Below are 18226 nucleotides of genomic sequence, written 5' to 3'. Positions count from 1 at the left end.
CTTTGTCTCTTCCCTCTCTGTCCTGTATTTTATAAAATATGGTAGCATGGTAACAATCTTCTTCACTATGTGGGTATTCATTTGTGTATACACCTCATACATACAGAGATGTATATACAATCCTGAAATGTGGTTATCAAGTCAACAGATGTGAGGGGTGGTAAACAACAATTCCACCTCCGATATACAATAAAGTGGCATCATTTCTGAATGACCTTCTCCCCATCTCTCTAGTCCACCTTTGTGGAAATGACGATACAATAACCTATACTTCAGAAATAATACTGCATTGACATGTGATAAAATGGTGCAAAGGTTCTTAGAAAGCAGGATGGTGTCTTTATGCCCCATCTGCCTAGTATTTTATAACCATACCCGCACAATCTCCCAGGCAGTAATTAACACCTTCATTCTCACTAGGATCACTGGGATTTCAATCTGCAACTTTATTCTCATTGGGCTTTGCAGCTGTGGACATGCAATATAATACACTGCTTTTGAAAGACAAGGGAACAGAAGTGTAATGTCAGCTTAATTGATGGGTTTTCTATTCACATGGCTCGCTGCTAGTGTCCTGCAATTGAGTTTCAGGGAGCACAGCTCAAGGACAAAGAGCTTGACACTTTGGTATGTTTACGCAGCCAAGATCACTTACTGTACAGATAGACAGGCAGTCTGCTGAAATCTGTTCTGAAAGATCCCAGTTGTTCACTTTCTACTGTGACAAGTAATTAACACACAGTGTGAAGGTAATAATTTGTGAACTAACTGATCTATGCAGATGTTTATATTATTCTGAATGTGAGCAATATTCCTACTGAGTACAATATTTGCATGGTGTACTCTAACATTAGGCAAACAAGAGCATCATTGTGAGTGTTTAATGATAGCAACAATGGAATTTATTGCAGAACAAATGGAGAAAGAGTGTGTTTGTACAGGCCTAGGAAATCCAAATGTTCATACAACATATTTATTTTTCAGTGCTTTTTCAGATAGCAGACCTCTATCGCTTTTTCTACTGCAGTACAGTAGAGTGCAGTCCTGTTGGATCACTTTTACCCTCAACACCTTGACTTTGACAACTGGAGCTGGAAAGGCTTCAAATGCTTCAAACATCAATGGTATCTCCAGGACTATCCTCTTGTCTATTCTGTTTGTGTTTCCAGGGCTGATGAAACGGGAGCAGGGAGCTGGGAACTCCTGGATTAGGAAGGGTTGTGAAATCTAGAATAATCATCCAACTAGGACGAGCAGGCGAACCCTGCCCATTGCACCAGAAACACGTGGTACAGTAAGTGCCTCTTGTGCCTTTTCCAAGAAAAACATGCATTAGCAGTTGTGCTTGAAAGAATACAGCCCATTTTCAGCCAGTCACAATGAGATAAGAGCCATCATTATCAACATTAGCATGTCCTACTAATATAGTCAAGAACCACAAGTATGAGAGCACCCTTAAAGTCTTTGCTTTGATCATTGTCAAAGAACATGGAGGTACAGTATATTCTGTAGAGAATATATTTCTGGTGTATCAGGTATTTCTTTATTTTGGACAGTGGAAGCCAGGTATTGGCATAACACAGAAATAGTACTAGAGGGAATACATGCACACCTTATTAGAACATAAACAAGCGTACACATTTCAGGGGATAAATTAGAATGTAAACGTATAGCTTTGATTCAGAATAAGGCCTCATCTTTATTGTGGGATCAAGAGTCCTCCTGAGATGATAAAATGGGGACTCAGATGTGAATTTGTTGTTATGTGCAGAGGACAGAGAAGGGCAGAGAAGAGCTGTTTGCAGTGGCTACTACAACCCCTTTCCACTCGATTGGCTCTGATAATTGCCTTTTGCATTACAATCACATTGCACCTGGATTCATTGGTGAGAGACATTGCACTTTTTCAGGTTGTTTCTCGGGACAGAGGAAAGCTGTAAATGGTCTAATGTTTCTCACCAGGGAACCAGTGAAGCATTGTTGTATTCACACTCGCAATCTGGGGGCCTCACAACACCATTGCTCAGGGTAAAAAATGAACGCCTATCCAGGACTCTCTTTGTTTTTACAGTACTTTTTATCTAGTGACAGGTTATTCAGTGGTGATGTGTGTTTTGTCATGCGGAGGTGTATTAATTTGTTTTGTAGCACCGAACACTAAGGTTGGGGGGTTACTATTGGACAGTGAATGTTTGTAGATAGGTTTGCTCACTGTTGGCCCATTTTATGAAAGCCTCCAATAAACAACAGCCACACAAGAGCTGATCCCACTTCCCCCATCTGCTCCTGGCCATCAGACAGAAATGTTATTACTCTCTTATAATACCTAAGCTCAGGGGTGTCACCAGCGAAGCCCTAACAGTGCTAGCGGTTGTTATCTGTTCTGTTCAGACTATATTCACAATCAGTGGAACCAGGCTCCTGGCCTCTTTTAGAATCCGAGAGTGAAATGCTACACTCTTGTATCTAACATGTAGGCTCAGCATTCCATTATAAGTCAAAATATTGAACACACTTAATTTCAACTTACTTTACCTGTTGTCTGACGATTTTTTTCCCTATGTAGGAGGTAATCTGATACAAAATATCCACAAGGAAGCCTTATCAACCCCACCTTCAGTACTCTGATCTGTATATCGGTTTGTATTTCCGGTTTTTATTTTCAATACTGATGCAATTTGCATGTGACAAATACTTGCATAATATGGCCTCACCTAAACGACTGAATGGTAAACACTTCCATGTGATTGAGAAGAAACGTGCTTCGGTGGACTACGTACGGTTACATTGGGCTATTGTTTACATAATGGGCATCACGTGCAATGTGTCAAGCAATTGAAAATACCAGCGACAGGTGCTACCTGCACCGCAAAAAGCCAGTGTATCCACAGGAAAGTGTTGTTTACCCATCTCCACCTGCTAATGCCAAAAGGACCAACAGAATGTGCAACCGGTAAAGTAAGTGTAAATATAATTTTATTCAAAATTCTGGCTTGTATTGCTTCTTTTTTAGGGTGACTTCGGTCATACTGAAAATCCATGGGGTAACCATGGTAACAGTCTAATGTTTAGGTAACCAGTCTCCATGCATGGTCTTCTCTGCCTTATCCCCCCAACACTAACACCATCAATCTCAATGTAGGCCACATACTATAAGCTCTCAGCTGATCATCCTTGTGGTGAAAAGCCAGAGGCATTTTGTCTTCATGACGTTGCCATCACAAGCTTCTGTACATAACAATGTGTCACTTTTGACAGGTGAAGAGGAGACATACTGTAAAAGCACAGGCAGAGGTTTGAAATCTGTTTATACCAGTTAAATAGTTTCAACAAACAAGTGTTTCATCTAAAATAACAAGCCACAAACTAAGGGGAGGACTGAAAAGAACAAAAAAACATAAAAAGTTTGTGTAGACATTTACTATAGGAGGTTGTATTGAGGTGTGGAGAGATAATTAATGTCAAAACAGTGTACTGGTACGAACAGGCTCTGGGTCACCTAGGCTGACATGGTCACAATGCACCAGCAGGCTTCACAGCCCTTCAAATGCTTCAGTGGAGATACATTCCATCAGAATGCACCGCAGAGCCTTTGACTGTCCCTCTAATGAGGTGGGGGACTGTCAGCAGCCTGCCATCGCCAACCAGGCCCTCCCTCACTCCCCCTCACTGCCTACCCACAGCCCCTGCTCCCTCCGGGCCTGCCAGCCTCCCTTCCGACTCACACTGACTGACTGACTGACCAGATTAATCAAATAAGCCCTTTTGCTTTTGCCTTTTTAAGGACCGGTGCCCCGGCAAGTCGTCCCGACGGTCTCTATAATTGGGAGTCCTGTTTGGCCCTGTTTTCTGTGCAAAAGTGGAAGGGCCACAGCACACCCTTATGTTGCCTTGAAATATGTGTTTGTGGGAATTTGGGAAACTGGCCATGTTTTGTCAGTCCATCAAGGTCCTGTTGAATGTTATATGTTGTGCATTGATGTCTTTGAAAAAGCTGAAACAATGACACTGAGGTTCCACATGGTATAATTACTGCCCTCGTTCATGTTACATACCTATGTATGTAGGTTCAGTATGGCATATTTGTGTTGTCAAGCATCTAGGCTCCTGAATAGGTGCAGTGGTCTAAGGCACTGCATCTCAGTGCTAGAGGTGTCACTAGAAACCCTGGTTCAATTCCAGGCTGTAGGCTGTGATTGGAAGTCCCATAGGGTGGTGCATAATTGGCAAGTGTTGTTAGGGTTTGACTAGGGTAGGCTGTCATTGTAAATACGAATTTCTTCTTAACTGACTTGCCTAGTTAAATAAAAATATAATATATTGTTGTGAAGGTAAGCTACATATTGAACTGAATCTCCTTGAATTACATTGAAACGAAAGTGTATATAATATGCATTTGTAACGGGGTATAACCATCAACCTATTTTAAACACACCCTTGTTGGTTTGTATGTGCCAGGTGTATGAGATTGTTAAGTAAGGGTGTGTCCTTTTGTATAAAGTCCTTCCTGTTTGTGTCAATCACGGGATCCCCTTTTCCATGTTAAGGTTGACATGCCTTGGGAGGACGGGGGCAGTGATATAGGTGGTTTATCAAAAGTAAGTATGGAACTGTAGCAATTTTAAATATAGTGTTTTAGGTCCGTTTCTTTGGCTCACCTAGACTCGCTCTCCTCCCTTGGCAAGCCCTCCATAAGTATTGTCTCTTTTCATATGCAAATAAAACGTAAAAGACTTGTGAGTAACTTGTTAGTAAGACTATTGATATCTGTTGAAGTTTGTCTTGTAGGACAGTTGTACAGATCTCCTGTAGCTGAAGATGTATGGGAATGAAATAGGCTTATGGATATTTGTGCAGTGGTGGAAAAAGTACCCAATTGTCAAACTTGAGTAATAGTATAGATACCGTAAAAGAAAGTTGCTCAAGTAAAAGTAGAAGTCACCCAGTAAAATACTACTTGAGTAAAAGTCTAAAAGTATTTGGTTCTAAATATACTTAAGTATCAAAAGTAAATGAAAAGTATGAATCATTTCAAATTCCTTCCATTTAGCAAAGCAGGCGGCAACATTTTCTTGTTTTAAAAATGTATGGATAGCCAGGGGCACACTCCAACACCCACACATCATTTACAAAAGATGCATTTGTCTTTAGTGAATCCACCAGATTAGAGACAGAAGGGCTGACCATGTGCTGTCTTGATAAGTGCGTGAATTGCACCATTTTCCTGTCCTGCTAAGCATTCAAAATGTAACAAGTACTTTTGGGTGTCAGGTAAAATATATGGAGTAAAAAGTACATTATTTTCTTTAGGAATGTAGTGAAGTAAAAGTAAAAGTTGTCAAAAATATAAATAGTAAATTAAAGTACAGAAACCCCAAAAAACTAGTAGCACTTTAATTCTTCGGGATCGGTGTCCCTTCCATGGGACGGTTTAGCTAACGTAGGCTAATGCGATTAGCAATAACAAGAACATTTCCCAGGACATAGACATATCTGATATTGGCACAAAGCTTACATTTTTGTTAATCTAACTGCACTGTAGCTATTACAGTTAAAAAATGCTATGCTATTGTTTGAGGAGAGTGCACAATTTTTAACATGAAAAGTTACTAATAAACAAATTAGGCACATTTGACCAGTCTTAATGCAACATTTTGAACAGGAAAACAATGTTTCATTGGATCAGTCTAAAACATTGCACATACACTGATGCCATCTAGTGGCTAAAGTCTAAATTGCACCTGGGCTGGAATAATATATTATGGCCTTTCTCTTGCATTTCTTAGATGATGGTACAAAAAAATACAAAAGAACAGTTTTTTTTTTATTTGTATTATCTTTTACCAGATCTATTGTATTATATTCTACTACATTCCTTTCACATTTTCACAAACTTCAAAGTGTTTCCTTTTAAATAGTACCAATAATATGCATATCCTTGCTTCAGGGACTGAGCCTCAGGAAGTTAGATTTGGGTATGTCATTTTTGCTTAAGTACTTTACACCACTGTCTGTGTGATGCTGACAATGAAAATAAACTGTGACATTCTGATTGTTGTCTGATTGATGAAAATAACCTGTGATGTTTAGCTTAGTCCATGGGACCTCACCTCAGGTATGAAGAGGTGGTGTAGTACAGATGCAGGAATAGATATTTATTGCATAGTTAACAGGATCAGGGACCGGAGCATGGGAATATTTTAAGAGTATTTATTTGTTAAGGGATGTTTTAGTATACAGTACCAATCAAAAGTTTGGACACACCTACTCATTCAAGGGTTTTTTCTTTATTTTTACTATTTTCGACATTGTAAAATAATAGTGAAGACTTCAAAACTATGAAATAACACATATGGAATAATGTAGTAACCAAAAAAGTGTTAAACTAATCAAAATATATTTTAGATTTTAGATTATTCAAAGTAGCCACCATTTGCATTGATGACAGCGTTGCACGATCTTGGCATTCTGTCAACCAGCTTCACCTGGAATGCTTTTCCAACTGTTTTGAAGGAGTTACCACATATTCTGAGCACTTGTTGGCTGCATTTCCTTCACTCTGTGGTTAAACTCATCCCAAACCATCTCAATTGGGTTGAGGTTGGGTGATTGTGGAGGCCAGGTCATCTGATGCAGCATTCCATCACTTTCCTTCTTGGTCAAATAGCCCTTACACAGCCTGGAGGTGTGTTGGTCCATTGTCCTGTTGAAAAACAAATGATAGTCTCACTAAGCTAAAACCAGATGGGACGGCTTATTGCTGCAGAATGCTGTAGTAGCCATGCTGGTTAAGTGTGCCTTGATTTCTAAATAAATCACTGAGAGTCACCAGCAAAGCACCCTCATACCATCACACCGTCTCCTCCATGCTTCACGGTGGGAACCATATGTGCAGAGATCATCCATTCACCTGCTCCGCGTCTCACAAATACACTGCGGTTGGAACCAAAAATCTCAAATTTGGACTCATCAGACCAAAGGACAGATTTCTACCGGTCTAATGTCCATTGGTTGTGTTTCTTGGCCCAAGCAAGTCTCTTCTTATTATTGGTGTCCTGTTAGTAGTGGTTTCTTTGCAGCAATTTGACCATAAAGGCCTGATTCCTCTAAACAGTTGATGTTGAAATGTCTGTGTCGTGTCTTTGACTATGCCAGATTAAGTGATATGACATGCTATTCTATAAAATAATTTATCCGTAATTAATATTACCTGATTGAGCAAATCATGTAAATGTAATTAACTAGAGAGTCGGGCACCACAAAATAATATTTATAGAGCTGTTATCTTCCGAATAAACTCTTAAAGACATAGTAATATTTTACATCAATAGCAGTCAATATTAATCGTCATTTTAATTCAGTCTCATCTGAAAGTTGTAAATTCTTGGATCTGCACGAACCCTGGCTAACAAGTTGAATCAGCAATACAAAATTGGGTTCAATTATTTATTTACTAAATACCTAACTAATCACACAGAATTACACATACACATATTTAAATCATAACTTGATTACAAATGATGTCATAAAGGAAAACGCCCCTAGCGGGCGGAACAGATATGGCAGCTGGTTGCACAAAAGAAGGGGGGCTGGGTTTGAATGAAAGAGCGGGAAGACTGAGGAACAAAGGGCGAAGCTGTGCTATCGTAAATATCTTATGCATTCTAAATTACCGCCCATTTGGAAAAGGAAAATGCAATACATATTTACTCTGAGCTGCGCTTCGGTGGGTTAGTGGTAGATGGAAGGCCGTGTTGCCCAACCGAGTCCTTTGAAGAATGGTAAATTGAATACGTTGTAGTAAAGTTGTTGTGTGGTAGACAGGATACTCTGTCTGTTCCTTCCTATCCCTCGTTTGCAGCGGCTGTTTTTTACTCAACGGCTAGGAGGTATCATTTCTGTAGTGAATAAGAGTTCAAAGTTCATACCATTCGCAACCAAAGCTCACGCTGATGTTGGCTTCATTCTGTAGTTATTATCTGAACCATTCTGACATCGGACCGTCGTCCTCACGTCCTCGGAACAGGAGGTTATATTGTCATCAAGGCTTTATATAGGAAGGGAGAGGAGGGCGTGTTTGAAAAGTTTTATAGCCCATGTCCCTTCACAGGGGCGGGCCACTGATTGAGCAGAGCCCTACCTTGTGAAAACCCAAATCTCACATTTAGAAGCTAAAATCACATTTCATCCCATGACGAATAATTTCATATTCAAACATTTAAATTGAACAACAATTCCAAGTGAATCCGATAGCTCTTTCCCTTTCCATTTTAGAGTTTATGTCATCTTATCATTGATGAGAATGTCTCAGATGACAACCGAACTGACATCATATTCATTAAGTACCACCGCATATGTTCAATTGGTCGTATTACCAGAATATAGTTAATTTACCCCCACCTTTTGATGTTCCCAGAATCTCTATGTTAATCAAGGGTTTTGCAAATGTAACATCAGTAGGGTAGAGAGAGGAAAAAGGGGGGAAGAGGTATTTATGACTGTCATTGTCACAAACCTCGCTGAAGAGGGTGCCTCTTCCTGTTTGGGCGGGGCTCGGCGGTCGTCGTCACCGGCCTATTAGCTGCCATCGATTCCTTTTCCGTTTGTGTTGGTTAGTGGTTAATTGGGTACACCTGTTTTGTATTAGGGTTTGTCTGTAGGGTATTTAAGGGCACTAGGCCCGCTGGGTATTTTGTGCGGGCTTGTTTTTTGTTACTCTGTGTTTGATGGTGTGATTTGTTTCTTATCTTTATTCTCTGGTCTTTTTTGTCCTGTTGTTTTGGACTGGCAACCTATATACGCCCTGTGTGTTGGCGTGATCATTTTCGGTTGCACCAGTGTAATAAATTTGATAAACGACAGAACCCTGCTCTCTGCGTCTGATTCCATCCACCACTCATAGTTATTCGTAACAGTCATAAACCCAACCCCCAGGCCAACGTCATGACATCTGTTACTTGAACTCTGTGAAGCATTTATTTGGGCTGCCATTTTTGAGGCTGGTAACTCTAATGAACTTATCCTCTGCAGCAGAGGTAACTGCTGGGTCTTCCTTTCATGTGACGGTCCTCATGAGAGACATTTTCATCATAGCACTTGATGGTTTTTGCGACTGCACTTAAAGAAACTTTCAAAGTTCTTGAAATTTCTGGATTGACTGACCTTCAAGTCTTAAAGTAATGATGGACTGTCATTTCCCTTTGCTTATTTGAGCTGTTCTTGCCATAATATGGACTTGGTATATTAGAAAATAGGGCTATCTTCTTAAGGATCCGCCCCTTGTTTTAAAATTTCACCTAAAATGACACACCCAAATTTGTCAACTCATTTAAGTACACCAATCATATTATAGATGTATTTTGACATTATTGTATAGAGAAACGTGTACATTACAGTTTTTTTAACACTGATGAATTGTTGATGTGATGAATAACTGAGATATTTGTGCAGTGAATCTGTCCAAGTTCATATGTTGCAGAATGGTATTTGTCCCCTGGTAAAATCTGATGTGGCAGTGTGAGACTCCTCGGAAGCAGTTAAGTTCCTGGACGCTATCCCCCCCAGTGCCTCTGCATGTTGTGGTCCTCTTATCCTTTTTTACAGTATAAGGATTGCAGGATTCATTTAGCTTGAAAATGGTGTGTATTGCATGTTTATTTTGCTAGTCTTTATTTTTGTTGTGCTTTTGTATAGTGTGACATTTATAAGTAATTTTATGTGGAGTTGTATAATTTATTTTGTGTCAAATGTGAGGACACCAAAAAAATATGGGGAAAGATGTCACAGGGTTGAACTGTCAACCTATTTTGAACACACAGGTCTGCCTGTGCCAGGTGTATGTGATTGTCAATTAAGAGAGTGTCCTTTTGTATAGACGCCTTCCTGTTTGTGTCAATCAGGGGAACACCTTTAGCATGTTAAGGTTGGCATGCCTTGAGGGGACAGTGTATCAAAAGTAAGTATGGAACTGTAGCAAATATAAACATAGTGTTTTGGGCTCAGCAACTTTGGTTCACCTTGACCTGCTCTCCTCCTCCCTAAGTAAGCCATCCATTAGTGTTGTACAACATACTTGTCCGTTTTCATATGTGAATGAAACAGATAAACCTAGTGGTGTTTGTAAGACTATTGTCATCTGTTGAAGTCGGTCTTGTAGGACAGTTGTAGGGCAGAACTCCTGTAGCTGAAAATGTATGGAAATTATATAGGTCTGTGGAGATTTGTGATGCTGAAAATGAAAATAAACTTACATCCTGATTGTTGTCTGATTCCCATGCTCCACTCCTTTATTCAAATAACCCGTTAGGTTAAATCCCCCATGTTACACTTTTCTTGGCATTGAAGTAAACACATTTGCTTGCTTGGGATTTTATGGCTCCAAATTCATTCATAATTCACACTTGCAGTGTAGTCTTGTGCTAGCTGATTTTAGTCACGAGCAATGCTATCGTGTTTCCTCTGTGTAGTGGCGTTAGTAAATACGAAGGCTATTGTTTTAGGCCATAAAATGTACTTTATTCCAAGGTGAAAACCAGCAAATTTGCAGGTCTTTCTGCTGATGAGTGGCATGCCCCAGTGACATCAGAGAAATTCCTCAATATGGATGGGGTGCAATGCATTCTGGGTCCTTCTCCACAGAGCGCTAGTTGCCAAATTGGAGGGCTGTTAGCAAATGCTTTGGTATGTGAGATTACACTGGCATTGATGCATGGCATGGGATTGAGTCGCCGTGGGTTTGAGTGGGATGCAGTTACTCTGCCGTATGCATATTAGTGTTAGTTTACACTGTACTCATATGTGTCTGTGGAGCCAGTTCACTGCATGCTTTCAGGCATGACCAGTTGCACTATTCCCCAGCCTCAGGGAAGAATGATAAATGTAAAGCAAGAGATCCCAAACAGTCAGCATACTGTATGGTTTACATGTTCCATTTCTCCCCTCTTGACTATGTGCATGCTGGATATTTATTTATACAAAAGATGAATTACGGAGAAATCACTGACTAGGCCTACTTTGCATAGGGCTGTAGTAGAAATGAGTGCCCTAATAGTGCTATTATAAAACCAGCATGATACTAGGGAATCTCATAAATTACAGTCCCAGTTCAATAATTATTTACAATGTATGTAACATTTTAGACAGACTAATCCATTTGAACAACTATCTTTACAGGGGCAATTAAGGACAAGAACATTTCTCAAGGGCACAAAAACCCCTCTTGGGATCCTATGTCAATGTTGGTAAATCACCAGGGCTTTGGCCCTCTGTGATAGCTCATGCTGACGCAGTGAAAACATGTTTAATTATACATTGAAATGAAATTGGTGGGAGTAATAATGGTAAGATCCCGAAGGCAAGGGGACTTCAAAGTCAAGGGAGCTAACAGTGTAACAGAGTAGACTGCCTGGGTTAGTGCTACTACTATGTAGGAAAGAACACAAACCATCTCCCTCTCAATGGCACTTTTTGGTCCAGTTAGTGGTGGAAGGTGGAAGGATTTCCTTTTTTAATGTAGATAATGAATTACGAATCCTATTTACGAGTACAGAAATGTATATCATGTGATAGAATGCAATGGAAGATTTTTCTCATTACTGAGTGCAAGAAACATTTTGTCCAGACAGGGGCATTAAAGACAACACAATCTGTCAATTGGTTTATTTCAGTTTAGAGATAACAAGGGATAGATTGTAATAGTGGACTAAAAAATATAATGTTTTAGTACAGTATTTAACAGAGAAAATGTTACTTACGGTGATGATTATTGAATGTCATGATTTATGACCAAATCACTAAGGAAAACTGTTCCTCTGCTCCTATCAGTTGTAATTACTATGACGGCCAGTGGGGAGTACTGTAGCACAAGCCAATTTTAGGAAAATAGCGTATAAACTGTAGGCACAGGGAGATTACATATGGTGGCTCTCCCTCTCTGGGCTGTATGACTTTCCAGTCCCTATTTGATCCCTTTCTCTTGCCTTATTGAAAATGGTCTTTCTCGCTCTCTTTTTTTTGTGAAGATACTTTCAACAATCAGCCAATAACTCCATTACTCATCAAATGACATTAACTCCTAGCTCAATTACCTTACATGAAGTGCTGAGGCAGATACTGAAATGACTTGAATTTGATTCCACTGAAATTACACAAAGATATAGATGGTTTTGCATCAGGTCTGCAGGTAGACTAGAGGTTAGACCAAAAGGTTGCTGTTTCAACCTGACTCGGTGAAACATCTCTCCATGTACCCTTGAGCAAGGCACTTAAACTGCTACTGTAAGTCTCTCTGGATAAGAGTTTATACAAAAATGTAAGAAACATGTGAAACAATGTGAGAAACAAAGAGCAGTACAAGTGTTTGTGGAGCCAGTGTATATAATATCTGCGAATCAGAACAAACCACCTGTGAAGAATGGCCAACCCATACACCATTCTACACACCACTAGACAATATTCTGTCTCGTAGCAACCCCAAATATACACCATCCTTGATCTCTCCATTATTATGGCACCAAGAGACCACCAACTAAGGAACCAGACATCCATTTTGTTAGTACACAAAACTAAAGATATTGAATTCATAGCTTAAATACACCCGCAAAAAATGTTACAGTGCACTTATAAGGTGTTATTGCAGCAAAAGTATTCCTTATTCAGACTGTATTCATAACCTAGATATGAGAGGAGAGAGGGGAGAGAGAGAGAGAGAGAGGAGAGAGAGAGGGGAGAGAGAGAGAGAGAGAGACATACTGATACTGTGTGGGGGAGCTTCATCTGAACACAAAGAGGGCAGACAGAAACTCGATTACTGGGAAATGTAACTCTGCTGTCAGTGTGACATTGCCAGTGTGGGGGGCAGGCTGTGACTCCCTGATGATACCATCAAAGTCCTCCTTTATTTGTCTTGATGAGGAAGCAATGCCGCATTCCCAGAGCCCCCGGGTGCACGCTGATGTCATCTGCCTGTCACCCACCATGACTGGACTCACTGCTTCCAGGAGTCTAGCACAGATTAATTAAGTCTGCTGCTCAATGCATCAGGTCTCACAATGTGACTGGTCAAGCCCAGTAATAACATCCAGAATATATTAGCATATTTGCTGTTATTAATGCTATGAGAATCACTATGATAAAACCACTATAACCACAGTTAGCTAAGACTTCTACTAAAATGACTTCTACTGCTGGTGCTACTTCTACTACTACTACTACTACTACTAGTAGTAGTAGTAGTCCTGGTACTACTAGTAGTAGTAGTCCTGGTACTACTAGTAGTAGTAGTCCTGGTACTACTACTAGTAGTAGTCCTGGTACTACTACTTTTTCTTATTTCTTTGTTGTACGCCTTTTGTTGTTGACTGGCTATGCCCCGCCCTTGTTTCTCAGAGACACAAAAGCCAATGCCAGACAGAAAAAATGTGTGCTGCGCCTTTCCAGGATTTTGGGTGCACATGCACATTACATACAATCCTGCCTGCCCTTGTGTGTGTCTTTTGAATGTCTGAGTCTCAGGCAGCACTTTGTTGAGCCGACAGATTTATCAGCAAGCCTTTGTGAGTGTCCCTTGCCTCTAGCACCTTTGGCTTCTACAGAATGACTGCAGACAAACACGTGGTCTAACGAGAATATACCTCATTTGAGATGTAGAATGGTGGCTTTAGAGTGTTTAAAAAGCCCTCTGAATCCCCTGTATTCACAATGGTGACAGGTCACGGATTCAGGTTAACTGTTGATCGTCACTGTCCATTGAAGCACACTATAAAGCCATTGTCCATTGAAGCACAGTAGAATAATTATATGAATAGAAGTGAAGCATAAACTGCTTCAATGTAAATGTCTGAAAATAAATCCCATATTCAGCTGCTTATCACTGCATGCAAGACAATATATAATGACATACAGCTAGATTTTTAATTGACTTCCTGAATTCCACCTAGCCTACATCTCCATGGCAACCCCGTAGCTCTTTTCAAGGTTGCTGCAAAAGAAAAACAAAGTTCAAAACAGTCTTAGTCACTCAAGCTCACATCATGCCAGTCTCTGAATAGTAAATCAACACTTGTTTTTTAGGCGAAAAAACTAATACTCCAAACACTTTTTTAGTGTTGGTTTGAAATTATTTTGAAATCACTTGCACTATCAAGCTACCACAGATTTTTGTTGCAGTTATCATGTATAGCAGTTATCATGAATAGCAGTCTATGGCTTCTGGGAACTCGTAAAGAATGTGTCATTTAGGCACAGATGCACAGACATAGGAATCACAGAGAGGGCAGGCGTAGGAGAGCCAGGGAGAGATAGTCGGGGCTGGTTGTCAGAGCTGAACTCCAGTCCCCACTGACACTAACATGGCCTTCTCTGTTTTCTGTCACAGTGAGATCATCCAGTCCAGGCCTGACTCAATACCTGGTGTCCCACTCCTCCTCTGGGAGCCACTCTGAATCTCTCTCTCACTAGCACATTGACCCCAACAGATCATGTGTCTACATCTGTGGGGTATCAGGATAGCTTGTCTGCTGAAAAAACTTGTGCCATTGTGCAAGAACATGCTTAAAACCAACCATTTGAAAACAAACTCTTGATTTGTGTAGGGGTTTTTGTAATCTCATTGTTATCAAACATGTTTAATCTGCTCTTCTTGGAACACAACCATCAATGTAATTGTCCTCAGCCAATATGTTGTCACGGTTACTTATACTGGATTATCTTGGCAAATATGATCACACATGCAATGTCTTCTAATTAGAGAGACCATTTCAACACCAGAGGAAAATGTGACTTGTCACCTAAATGTCATCACCATACCACTGTTATTCCGTGCAGCATGCTGTGTGAAGGCAGAGTGCTGTGTGAAGGCAGAGTGCTGTGTGAAGGCAGAGTGCTGTGTGAAGGCAGAGTGCTGTGTGAAGGCAGAGTGCTGTGTGAAGGCAGAGTGCTGTGTGAAGGCAGAGTGCTGTGTGTAGGCAGAGTGCTGTGTGAAGGCTGTCTCTTCACTGCAGTAAATGACATCAGATAGCTGTGGGGGATGTTCTTTAACACCAGGTCTGATAACAATATGCACTGGAACAAACTATTGTAGTAGAAGATAGGAATAGAGTGAATGTAGAGGAAACAACTCTGACAGAGTAGCACCCTTAGAAATTGACAATTCCCCCCTATTATGTTCTATGAAAGGACCCTAATAAGCACACCTCATGGGTTTTACATGTTTTCCCCACAGCCCTATGATGAAACAGGTGGTGCCGTTTCCCCTTCATCTGAATCTACTCCATATGTCGGGGGCGAGCATGAAGATTACAAATAAAATATTATTTGTATTGATTATAATCTTTTATTTTCAATTAGGCCGAGGGCTTAGGTCTTGATTAGATTGGGCCTCTGGCACTAATGCTATTGATTTGTGTTAGACTCTAAATCTACTCTCCTGCTTATTGTAGATCCCCGCTACCTCCCCCGTGGGCTGTGTTAGGCTCTAAATCCACTGTCCTGATTATTACAGATCCCTGCTACCTCCCCCGTGGGCTGTGTTAGGGTCTAAATCCACTGTCCTGATTATTACAGATCCCCGCTGCCTCCCCCGGGGGCTGTGTTAGACTCTAAATCCACTGTCCTGATTATTACAGATCCCTGCTGCCTCCCCCGTGGGCTGTGTTAGACTCTAAATCCACTGTCCTGATTATTACAGATCCCCGCTGCCTCCCCCGGGGGCTGTGTTAGACTCTAAATCCACTGTCCTGATTATTACAGATCCCTGCTGCCTCCCCCGTGGGCTGTGTTAGACTCTAAATCCACTGTCCTGCTTATTACAGATCCCTACTGCTTCCCCCGGGGGCTGTGTTAGACTCTAAATCCAATCTCCTGATTATTACAGATCCCTGCTGCCTCCCCCGTGGGCTGTGTTAGACTCTAAATCCACTCTCCTGATTATTACAGATCCCTGCTGCCTCCCCCGTGGGCTGTGTTAGACTCTAAATCCACTGTGCTGCTTATTACAGATCCCTGCTGCCTCCACCATGGGCTATGTTAGACTCTAAATCCACTGTGCTGCTTATTACAGATCCCTGCTGCCTCCACCATGGGCTGTGTTAGACTCTAAATCCACTGTGCTGCTTATTACAGATCCCTGATTCCTCCCCCGTGGGCTGTTTTACATTCTAAATCCACTGTAATACTTATGACAGATCCTTGATGCCTCCCCCGTGGGCTGTGTTAGACTCTAAATCCACTCTCCTGCAAATTACAGATCCCTGCTGCCTCCCCCGTGTGTTAGACTCTAAATCCACTCTCCTGATTATTACAGATCCCCGCTGCCTCCCCCGTGTGTTAGACTCTAAATCCACTCTCCTGATTATTACAGATCCCTGCTGCCTCCCCCGTGGGCTGTGTTAGACTCTAAATCCACTGTCCTGCTTATTACAGATCCCTGCTTCCTCCCCCATGGGCTGTTTTACATTCTAAATCCACTGTAATACTTATGACAGATCCTTGATGCCTCCCCCGTGGGCTGTGTTAGACTCTAAAACCACTCTCCTGCGAATTACAGATCCCTGCTGCCTCCCCCGTGGGCTGTGTTAGACTCGAAATCGACTCTCCTGCTTATTAAAGATCCCTGCTTCCTCCCCCGTGGGCTGTGTTAGACTCTAAATCCACTGTCATGCTTATTACAGATCCCTGCTGCCTCCCCTGTGGGCTGTGTTAGACTCCAAATCCACTCTCCTGCTAATTACAGATCCCTGCTGCCTCCCCCGTGGGCTGTGTTAGACTCTACAACCACTCCTCTTCTTATTACAGATCCCTGCTGCCTCCCCTGTGGGCTGTGTTAGACTCGAAATCGACTCTCCTGCTTATTAAAGATCCCTGCTTCCTCCCCCGTGGGCTGTGTTAGACTCTAAATCCACTGTCATGCTTATTACAGATCCCTGCTGCCTCCCCCGTGGGCTGTGTTAGACTCCAATTCCACTGTCCTGCTTATTACAGATCCCTGCTGCCTCCCCTGTGGGCTGTGTTAGACTCCAAATCCACTCTCCTGCTAATTACAGATCCCTGCTGCCTCCCCCGTGGGCTGTGTTAGACTCTACAACCACTCCTCTTCTTATTACAGATCCCTGCTACCTCCCCTGTGGGCTGTGTTAGACTCTACAACCACTCCTCTTCTTATTACAGATCCCTGCTGCCTCCCCTGTGGGCTGTGTTAGACTCCACATCCACTGTCCTGCTTATTACAGATCCCTGGGGCCTCCCCCGTGGGCTGTGTTAGACTCCAAATCCACTCTCCTTCTTATTACAGATCCCTGCTTCCACCCCCGTGGGCTGTGTTAGACTCTAAATCCACTCTCCTGCTTATTACAGATCCCTGCTGCCTCCCCTGTGGGCTGTGTTAGACTCTAAATCCACTCTCCTGCTTATTAAAGATCCCTGCTTCCACCCCTGTGGGCTGTGTTAGATTCTAAATCCACTCTCCTGCTTATTACAGATCCCTGCTTCCTCCCCCGTGGGCTGTGTTAGATTCTAAATCCACTCTCCTGCTTATTAAATATCCCTGATTCCACCCCTGTGGGCTGTGTTAGATTCTAAATCCAATGTAATGCTTATGACAGATCCTTGCTGCCTCCCCCGTGGGCTGTGTTGGACTCTAAATCCACTGTCCTGCTTAATACTGATCCCTGATTCCACCCCTGTCGGCTGTGCTAGATTCTAAAACCACTCCCCTGCTTATTACAGATCCCTGCTGCCTCCCCCGTGGGCTGTGTTGGACTCTAAATCCACTGTCCTGCTTAATACAGATCCCTGATTCCACCCCTGTCGGCTGTGCTAGACTCTAAAACCACTCCCCTGCTTATTACAGATCCCTGCTGCCTCCCCCGTGGGCTGTGTTAGATTCTAAAACCACTCCCCTGCTTATTGCAGATCCCCGCTGCCTCCTCCGTGGGCTGTGTTCGACAATAAATCCATTGTATTGCTTATTAAATATCCCTGATTCCACCCCTGTGGGCTGTGTTAGACTCTAAATCCACTCTCCTGCTTATTAAAGATCCCTGCTTCTTCCCCCGTGGGCTGTGTTAGATTCTAAATCCACTGTAATGCTAATGACAGATCCTTGCTGCCTCCCCCGTGGGCTGTGTTGGACTCTAAAACCACTCTCCTGCTAATTACAGATCCCTGCTGCCTCCCCCGTGGGCTGTGTTAGACTCTAAATCCACTGTCCTGCTTATTACAGAACCCTGCT

This window comes from Oncorhynchus keta, chromosome 10 (genome assembly GCF_023373465.1).
Source record: "Oncorhynchus keta strain PuntledgeMale-10-30-2019 chromosome 10, Oket_V2, whole genome shotgun sequence".
Lineage (NCBI taxonomy): Eukaryota > Metazoa > Chordata > Actinopteri > Salmoniformes > Salmonidae > Oncorhynchus > Oncorhynchus keta.
Note: the sequence above shows the minus strand (reverse complement) of the source record.